This window comes from Juglans regia, chromosome 6, assembly GCF_001411555.2.
Source record: "Juglans regia cultivar Chandler chromosome 6, Walnut 2.0, whole genome shotgun sequence".
Classification (NCBI taxonomy): domain Eukaryota; kingdom Viridiplantae; phylum Streptophyta; class Magnoliopsida; order Fagales; family Juglandaceae; genus Juglans; species Juglans regia.
Genome location: NC_049906.1, coordinates 3,548,905 through 3,558,712, shown reverse-complemented (window position 1 = coordinate 3,558,712; position 9,808 = coordinate 3,548,905). Strand labels below are relative to the sequence as shown.

General features: G+C 37.9%; 1 pseudogene; it reads left to right on the top strand.

Annotated features, from left to right (window-relative positions):
* Positions 1-3,870: 3,870 nt before the first annotated feature.
* Positions 3,871-6,221, top strand: LOC108980354 (annotated as a pseudogene).
* The last annotated feature ends 3,587 nt before the right edge of the window (positions 6,222-9,808 follow it).

The following is a 9,808-nucleotide window of genomic DNA, read 5'->3' as shown; positions in this document are numbered from 1 at the left end:
GGATTAGCCATATACCTACTAACTACGCTCACAGCCTGTGAAATGTCTAGACGAGTGCAAACCATTGCATACATGATGCTGCCAACTGCACTGGAATAAGGAACACTAGCCATGAACTGTTCCTCTTCATCTGTCTGAGGAGATAGGGAAGCTGAAAGTTTAAAGTGTGTAGCAAGTGGTGTACTTACTGGTTTGGAATCAAACATTCCAAATCTCTGAAGCACTTTCTCAATGTACTTTCCCTGGGACAAGTACAACTTTCCAGCTTTCCTATCTCTGAAGATTTCCATCCCCAAAATCTTCTTTGCAGCATCTAAGTCTTTCATTTCAAACTCATTTCTGAGTTAGGTCTTTAACAAACCAATGTCAGATATGCCTCTAGCAGCAATAAGCATATCATCAACATATAATAGCAAATAAATAAAAGACTTATCAGATAACTCCTTATGATAAACACAACTATCATAGTTACTTCTCAAATAACCATGATCAATCATAAAGGAATCAAAACACTTATACCATTGCCTTGGAGACTGCTTCAAACCATATAATGATTTCTTCAATCTGCACACATGATCTTCTTTGCTTTCAACAATGAATCCCTCTGGCTGATGCATATAAATGGTCTCTTCAAGCTCACCATGTAGGAATGTTGTTTTAACATCAAGTTACTGTAGCTCTAAGTCATACAATGCTACTATAGCAAGTAGCAATCTGATCGAACTGTATTTCACCACTAGAGAGAAGACTTCATTGAAGTCGATACCTTCTATCTGACTGAAGCCCTTAGCAACTAAGCGTGCCTTGTATCTTGCATTTGTATCACCCTGGATTCCCTCTTTTCTTTTGAAGACCCATTTGCAGCCAATAGTCTTCACCTTCTTTGGCAACAGAACCAAATCTCATGTTTGGTTTTTGTGAAGAAACTCAATCTCTTCAGTCATAGCTGCGCGCCACTGTGCAGATTCTGCTCTCTTGACAGCTTCTAAATAACTGGAAGGCTCCTGACCAACAATATTCTCTGTCGTAGTAAGAGCATACATCACCATATCTGCATGAGCATATCTCTGAGGTGGTCTAATCTGCCTCCTCTGTCTACCAGTCGCTATATTGTAGTCTTGCTCACCTTGTGCGCCGCTACTTGAAACAGAATCATGCTCATCTGCAATAGCATGATCTTGGGCGCCACAGGGCAGCCCTTGTGGTGCTTCCACCTGAAACTCCACCTGCTTTCTAGCATCCTGTTCTTTTCTTGTAGACACAGTAATCTCCTTTCTCGGATTAAGCATGGATTTTTCATCAAAAGTGACATCCCTACTGATCACAAACTTAGGTGATTTAGGATCAGTACACCACAACCTGAATCCCTTCACCCCACTGGCATACCCAATGAATATGTCTTTCTTTGCCCTTGGCTCAAGTTTTCCATCATTAACATGGAAATATGCAGGACAACCAAAAATTTTCAAATTTGAATAATCAGCAGGAGTATCAGACCATACCTCATTCGGAGTCTTCAAACCAATCGCTGTAGCTGGAGAACGATTGACCAAGAAGCAGGCTGTGTTGATTGCTTCAGTCCAGAAATCCTTAGCCAAGCCTGCATTAGAAAGCATATTGCGGGCTCTCTCCAAGAGAGTCCTGTTCATCCGTTCAGCTACCCCATTTTGCTGTGGAGTATGTCTAACTGTACGATGTCTGGCAATACCTTCATTTTTGCAGAATTCATAACTCACCTCCACAAAACTGCATACCATTGTCAGTGTGAAGTCGCTTGATTTTCTTGCCCGTCTGATTTTCAATCAAAGCTTTCCACTGTTTGAAGTTAACAAATAGATTGCTTTTCTGCTTCAAAAAGTAAACCCAAACCTTCCGTGAGAAATCATCAATGAATGTAAGTAAATACTGAACTCCACCTTTTGACGGGACGGAAGATGGGCCCCAAAGATCAGAATGAATATAGTCCACAGAACTTTTGGTTCTGTGAACCCCTGTAGAGAACTGAACCCTGCACTGTTTTCCAAACACACAGTGTTCACAGAAATCCAGTTTTCCTATCTTCTGGTCACATAACAAACCTTACTTACTCAAAATTGACATCCCCTTCTCACTCATATGACCCAAACCCATATGCCACAAACGGGTGACATCTGAATCTGGATCATCTGAAACAGACACTGCAGCTGCAGCTGTCACTGTAGAGCCTTGAAAGAAATAAAGACCATTTGTCTTATCTCCTTTCATCACAACCATAGATCCCTTACTGACTCTGATAGCTCCACCTTCACCAGTGTACTTGTAGTCCAGAGAATCAAGAGTACCCAAAGAAATAAGATTCTTTTTCAACTCTGGAATGTGTCGAACATTAGATAATGTCTGGACAATTCCATCAAACATCTTAATTCTAACTGAACCAATCTCAACAATTTTACAAGCCATATCATTCCCTAACAGAACGGAGCCTCCGTTGACTGATTCATAGTTAGTGAACCAGTCCCTCTTGGGACACATATGAAAAGTGCAAGCTGAGTCCATGACCCACTTGTCACTAAAGCGAATATTGGAGTCGCTAATTGCTAGAACAAGATCTGGGTCGTTAGACCTATCATCAGCAACACTAACGGCATTAGAGGAACTAGTGCCGTCCTCTTTGTTTTTCAATTTTGGACACTCATTTTTGTAGTGACCAAACTTATGACAGTAATGACATTTGACATTTTTCTTACTAAACGTTGTTTGTGAACTGCCCCTAGATTTCCCCTTATACTTCACTGAACCCCTGTCATTCGATCTACCCCTGCTTGAGGACCCCTTAACAAGCAAGCCACTAGCTTGTTCATTAATGTTCTTCACACTCAATTTATTCCTCAACTCCTTAGAATTCAAAGCAGATTTTACATCTACCAAGGAAATTGTATTTCTACCATACAATATGGAATTCACAAAGTTCTCAAAAGATGTGGGTAATGAACATAAAATAATTAACGCTTGATCTTCTTCTTCAAGCTTAATATCTATATCCCTCAGATCCATAATGATTTTATTAAATTCATCTAGGTGTTCAGAAATAAGAGTACCTTCCTTCATTTTGAGAATGTACAACCGTTGTTTCAAATATAAACGGTTGGTGAGAGATCTCTTGATGTACAGATTCTCAAGCGCCGACCAAAGACTAGTTGTAGTCTCCTCGTCAGCAACCACTCTTAAAACTCCATCAGATAGTGACAAAAGAATAGTACTATGTACCTTTTCTTCTTCTTCTTTTGAAGGAGCCGGAGAATCGTCAAATACTGACACTTCTAATACTTTTGACAAGCTCTGTTGTCACAGTAAAGCCTTCATCTTGATGTGCCATAAACTGAAATTGTTCTAACCGTCAAATTTCTCCACTTCGAACTTAGCCATAGCCATCCCACCAGATCACCCTGAGCCAAGCTCTGATACCAGTTTGTTGGGAATAACTGTATATCTAAGACTAACTCGAAGTATAGTAGTGGAAATAAACGAAAGAAATTGATGACAATCACACAGAAAGAACACCAAGAATTAAGTGGTTCGACTCAAAATGAGCCTACGTCCACTGGTGTGGTCAGTATCGGAGATTTCACTATCAACAAAGATGGAGTACAGATGAATAATAAAAAACTTCACAAGAAAGTTATCTCTCAAACTCACTCTAACTTCTCTCTCAAGAAATCACTAAAACAAGACAAAAATGATTTCTGAAGTGTTAAAATCAAAGGGGGCGCCGTTTGGTATTTATAGGAACAGTGAGAATTCACTTCTGTGAACATTGGCTCAAGCAAACACTCGAGCAAGTGTCGAGTGAGCGTAGGTTTTGTACACTTCGCTCAAGCCAACAGACGAGCGATGTCGAGCGAAACTCTCAGACTGAATATCGCTCGAGCTGAATGTCCAGCGAGGGTCGAGCGAAGCTCTCAGTCTTTATATCGCTCGAGCTGAATCTCAAGCGATGCTCGAGCGAAGCTCTCTGTCTTCATATCGCTCGAGCTGAATCTCGAGTGATACTTGAGCAAAGCTCTCTGCTTGATTTCGCTCGAGTTGAGTGAACCTCTGCTCGAGCGAACATACGACAAATGCACTGTTCCATCTGAATTCAAGCCACCTCTTAACATTCCTAATCATATTTTTTGATACGACACATTTCAAGTGGTCTTAATTACATCCGTATAATTTTTTTTTTTTTTTAAGTTTGTATGGAAACATTGAAATTTCTTGTGACGGCTGGCTATATATATTTATTGTGTTTCAGATATTGATGAGTGCAAGCTGGGCAATTGGAAACCAGCTTGCAATGCCACAGCAACATGCATCAACACTAATGGAAATTACACATGCACTTGTCCCAAGGGATACGAAGGCGATGGGAGGATAGACGGAACAGATTGCAGGCCTATAGTTGGCCAATCTAATAATAAGATCATCAGCATTGCATTGGGTACGTACGTACGTACATTTATAAGAACTTTATTTCCCAAGCTCACTGATTTCTACTTTGAAAACTACAATATTATGGAATCACTAATTATATACTTTCCCAGTGCATAGATCATTTGCTTGACAAACATTCATGTATTTCAAATCTTGGTTGACTCATGATCTTAATATAATACATATTAGGTTCGTAACCTTCTCGATAGAGATACGAAACTTTCTAGCTAATTGGCCGAAGTGTATTTTATAACTTTGAATATGCAAATACAGGTGTCAGCATAAGCCTCGTAGTGCTCCTTGTGGGAACCTCCTGGGTATATTGGGGACTCAAGAAAAGAAAACTCATCAAACTCAAAGAGAAGTGGTTTCAGCAAAATGGGGGCTTAATGTTACAGCAACGACTCCAACATCACACTGGATCTATGGATACAGCAAAAATCTATAGTGCAGAAGAACTTAAAAAGGCAACCGACAATTACAACAAAAGTAATATCCTTGGTCAAGGAGGTTATGGAACTGTTTACAAAGGAGTGTTGCCAAATAACAAAGTGGTTGCTATTAAAAAGTCCAAAATTGGTGATCAAAGTCAGATAGAGCAATTCATAAACGAGGTAGTTGTGCTTACTCAGATCAACCACCGGAATGTTGTCAAATTGCTAGGTTGTTGTTTGGAAACAGAAGTTCCCTTACTAGTCTATGAGTTCATCACAAATGGGACACTTTCTGACCATATTCATGATAAAAGTCGGTCATCCTTACTCTCATGGGACAAGCATTTGAAGATAGCTACAGAAACTGCAGGAGCCCTTGCATATTTACGTTGTGAAGCTTCTATGCCAATTATACATAGAGATGTGAAAACTGCAAATATACTTTTGGATGGTAACCACACAGCAAAAGTATCGGACTTTGGAGCTTCAAGACTTGTTCCTCTAGATCAGACACAATTAACTACGTTGGTGCAAGGAATGTTTGGGTATTTGGATCCAGAATAGTTCCGTACTAGCCATTTGACGGAAAAAAGTGATGTCTATAGTTTTGGTGTTGTTTTAGCAGAATTATTGACAAGTAAGAAAGTAATTTCTTTTGTTAGCCCTGAAAGTGAGAGAAATTTGGCAACGTATTTTGATTCTATAGTAGAAGAGGATCGCCTATTGGAAATTCTTGATGATCATATCTACAATGGGAGTAATGCTAAGGAACTTAAAAAAGTTGCTAATGTTGCAAAAAGAAGCCTTAGTGTTAAAGGAGACGATAGGCCTACTATGAAAGAAGTGGCAGTCAAACCGGATGGATTGAGAATTAAGGAAAAACATTCAAGGAAAGAAAGTTAATCACAACACAGATAACGGGAGTGAGTATTTTCTTCATCCATCCACACACTCTTCAAGCATCGATGTTAGCACTGGTTATTCTTCCACAAGTACCATTGATAGCATGGGAAATCAAGCACTAACACCAACAAATGATGGCAGATAATCCATTTTTCCTTTAAGCCACAATCAGGCAGCATGTTCCTCCAAGTCAACGGATGATGGTAGATTTCGGTCTCTTTGCACGCAGTGTTTAAGTTATCTCCATATAGATCTTTTTGTATGTAAAATTTTTTCTCTCATGGTCTGCTTTGTATTATTGGGAGCTTTTGTATGTACGAGTGAGCAAGTCTAGTACTGCTCAATTAGGTGTGTGCTTTGAGGATCCTTTCATCATGTGTTCTAAGTTTTTATTTGTGAATTATGGGTAGATTAATTAATGTAACTTAAATATTTGTGCATGCTTGGTGGTAAAAGAATTTATACTTCAAGAAAAAAAAACGCACTTTTTATCCAAAGATGATTAAGCACAAAAAAAAAAAAAAAAGAACTTGTTAATTTTTCCATTGCACGCCGCCATCGACCCACCATCATCGTCCACCTCCACCGTCGCCGGCGAACCCAACCAAGCCCCTCCCTCTTGGTTTCTCTCTCTCGTAGTTCTCTCTCGCTCTTCACAATCGAAGTCCTTTCTCCCTCGGGTTCCCTGTGCTGTCGCGTCCTCCGCCGCCACACCACTTCCATATACCGGCGTAGCTACCCCCCAAGGGTCCCCAGCCCCTCCACCGAAGCTTTCCCTCTCTCTCACTGTCGATCTTCTCTCCTCCTCATAGATCTTGCTCAAGCTTCTCATACAAGTCCAGCTGCCTTCCTCCAGGGTCGCGGGACCACCCCCATGCTCCACTGCCTTCCCTTCAACGCCGTAAGCCAACCTAGAATAGAGCACTATTTTGTTTACCAGAATATAGGAAAGTAGCTTTTATCTCAAATTAAACGAAATTCTTAATTGGTTTGGAGAAATTCTTAACTGTTTACAGAGTTTGTATCTCCCATTTTACTCAAGTTGTTGATAGCAAGTGATGACTGATTTTGTCGTGGAATTGTGTTTCTCCATGTGTCTCCCATGTGTTTGTGTATGTATAATGTAACTGTGGCCATATAGTGTAAATTAAAAGACCTAGCTTCTCACTTTATTTCCTTCATTGCTTTCCTAGATCTTCTTTTAATTTGTTTAGAGGAAAGCATGCAAGGAAAGAACAGAACAAGTACTAGGATCATTAAGGATAAACACATTATTTTGCGTGTACTCGACCTAGCTAGGTAAACAATAGGGTAAGAAGTTTGGAGAATTGAAGTGCTAAGGAAATTTTCATTTCTTGTGCCAACTGTGTTAATAAAACTGCTTAGGGAATTGAAGTGCTAAGGAAACTTCTACAACCGCACCAGACAATGAAACTCTGTTTTGTTGCAACCATTGAGAAATAAGCATATAATGAGTATCAAGTAAAGTGTCATGTTCCTATAAAAAAAAAAAAACAAAAAAAAGTAAAGTGTCATGAGGTGCTTCGGCTACATCTTTTTCCATCAATAGAGTTTTATTCTTACTTATAAAAAAATGTCATCATAAACAAATAAGTCCAGAAACTAACCATAACAAGAATCTCTATAGTTACATAACATCAAATCAAGTCTACGCTACCAAATACTGAACCAAATAATAATCATGAAAGCATAATGCAATAATCTTAGTAACATAAATCATTTGGCTCTCGGGGCACTTGTATTATCAACTCCTCAATATTTCATAAAAACTCTAGTCAACAGGATCTTGATATGTGGAATTATCTAACAAACATAAGAGAGAATTTTAATGAACCAACTTTGTAAGTTAAATTAATCCAGATTAAATCTTGGGATCTGTTTAAAGAAGATCCAAAGAATATACATTCCTCATTTCATCATGCCCATGAAATTTAAGTTCTACAGAAAATACTAAATGGATTTTAGTTCAATAAAAATAGAATAGCAAAGTTATTAGGTAATAATTTGCAGTAAGCAACAAATCATTCAACTACTCTCTTGAATGGAAATATATTCTTCTTGATGGGTTGGAATTATTTCACTAATATGATGACTTAATATATTTCATTACAATATATTCTTCTGCTGTGCTAAATGTTCAATTATAAAAAGAAAAGATTATGTGCTAAATGTTTAAAACATGTTATCATCTATATATTCCTTGTGTGCTAGGGTGTTGTCTTTTTTGTAGATGAGTTTATGTGGGATGAGCTACATGGTATGAAATTTCAATATTTTCATAATCTTGTATGATACTTGGATAAAAAAATACTTTGTATTTGCTAGGCAGTCGCTCAAGGATTATTCTAGATGTCATGTTTTTCAGAGAGATGACTAGGTACTTAAATTTCTCACAGAATTTTCAAAGCCTGCACTTCAAGTTATTTACTCAATTATCATTAGCTGTTGGAATAGATCTCAGAATTAGCGGCGATTTATTTTATTTTTCGTGACGACTATAATTCGCCGTAAGTAATCCAATACCAGCGACGTTATGATCGCTGCAACTGAGTTCACAAAACCAATAACTCAATTGCAGCGATTTTTAAATCGTTGGTATTGATTTATACCAGTGCATTTTAATCGCCGCAATTGTTATTTCAAAACCATTTAGTCAATTGCGGTGATTTCATAAAATCGCTGGTAAAGTATATTTTAGGCGATTTTCTTACTTTTAGCGACGGTATTAAATCTCTAGAATTAATCTTTCCTAACGATTAACAACTTACTCGTATCCTGCAATTGCTGCGATAAAATATACTATTTGTGGCGGAAAAAAATCGCCGGTAAAGAAAATATTTCGCCGGCGATTTTTGGCTTCTGTTGGAGTAGATTAAAAGTGGGGCTTTAATACCGGTGAACCTATAGCGATTTATAAATCGTTGGGAAAGGTGATAGGCGGCGATTTTATTGGTCTTCCCAACAAATTAAATGAATCGCCGGGAAAGGTGATTCCCCTTGTAGTGGTTGCAACCAACACTACTAAATTATTTCACATCCGATATTCAAAATTGACAATTGTTGTTACAACTTTGGAAATTTGATACAAGTTTGATGTCAAACATAACTCGTTTAATTCTATGAAATGGGTTAGAATTGATTCATATACGACACAATCCAACTCGACACAACTGACAGCCCCAGTTCTAGGATAACTATACTGGTCTATTAGTCTGTTTCAAATATATTGGAATGAGGGGAAAAACATTGGGAAAAAAACCATTGATGTTATGCCTTAAAGCAGGACCATTTTGTGAAGTTAAAGCACATAAAGCTTTCATTCGTGGAAACTAACATTAAACCAACATCCAGCAAAAGACACCATTAAACCAACATGTATTATATATATATATATATATCGATTTGTCCTTCCATTCGAGGAAACTAAGGTACCTAACAGCACTAGTACTAGCACTAGTCTTGCTCTGTAGTGCTCATATGGCACGGAGGAACTATTGCGTAAAAAAAGTGCTAAATCGTATTATCAGTTGTTTCTTAAGGACTGTATAGTGTCTATAGGTCTAGGTGGTACGAGACCACAGAGGGAATGTGTAGAGATTATTTCAACTTGAAAACCATTAGGGAAGACAGTTTGATATCTCTGCCTGATGTATTAGCATTCCTTTATTGTTTAAGTTTCTAGACTTCCCACTCTGCAATTTAGAAAAAAAAAAAATCTTCTGTAAATACATTCTTATATCAAAAATTTAAATACATTACTTGCCTTTCCATTCTATAATTTAGAAACATTTTCCCTTCTAGAAATACATTCTTACATACAAAATTTAACCATTAGGGAAGATTACATGTTGAACCTTGACCACAGTAACCCATCCTGTCTGGATTTGATTCAAGAACTGCATATTTTATATTGTTTGGAATTGCTCGTTGAATAGGGATTGTTTGTGGAAAGTCAAACATTTGGTTGTCAAAAGATATATAAAATTGAAAAGTGAGAT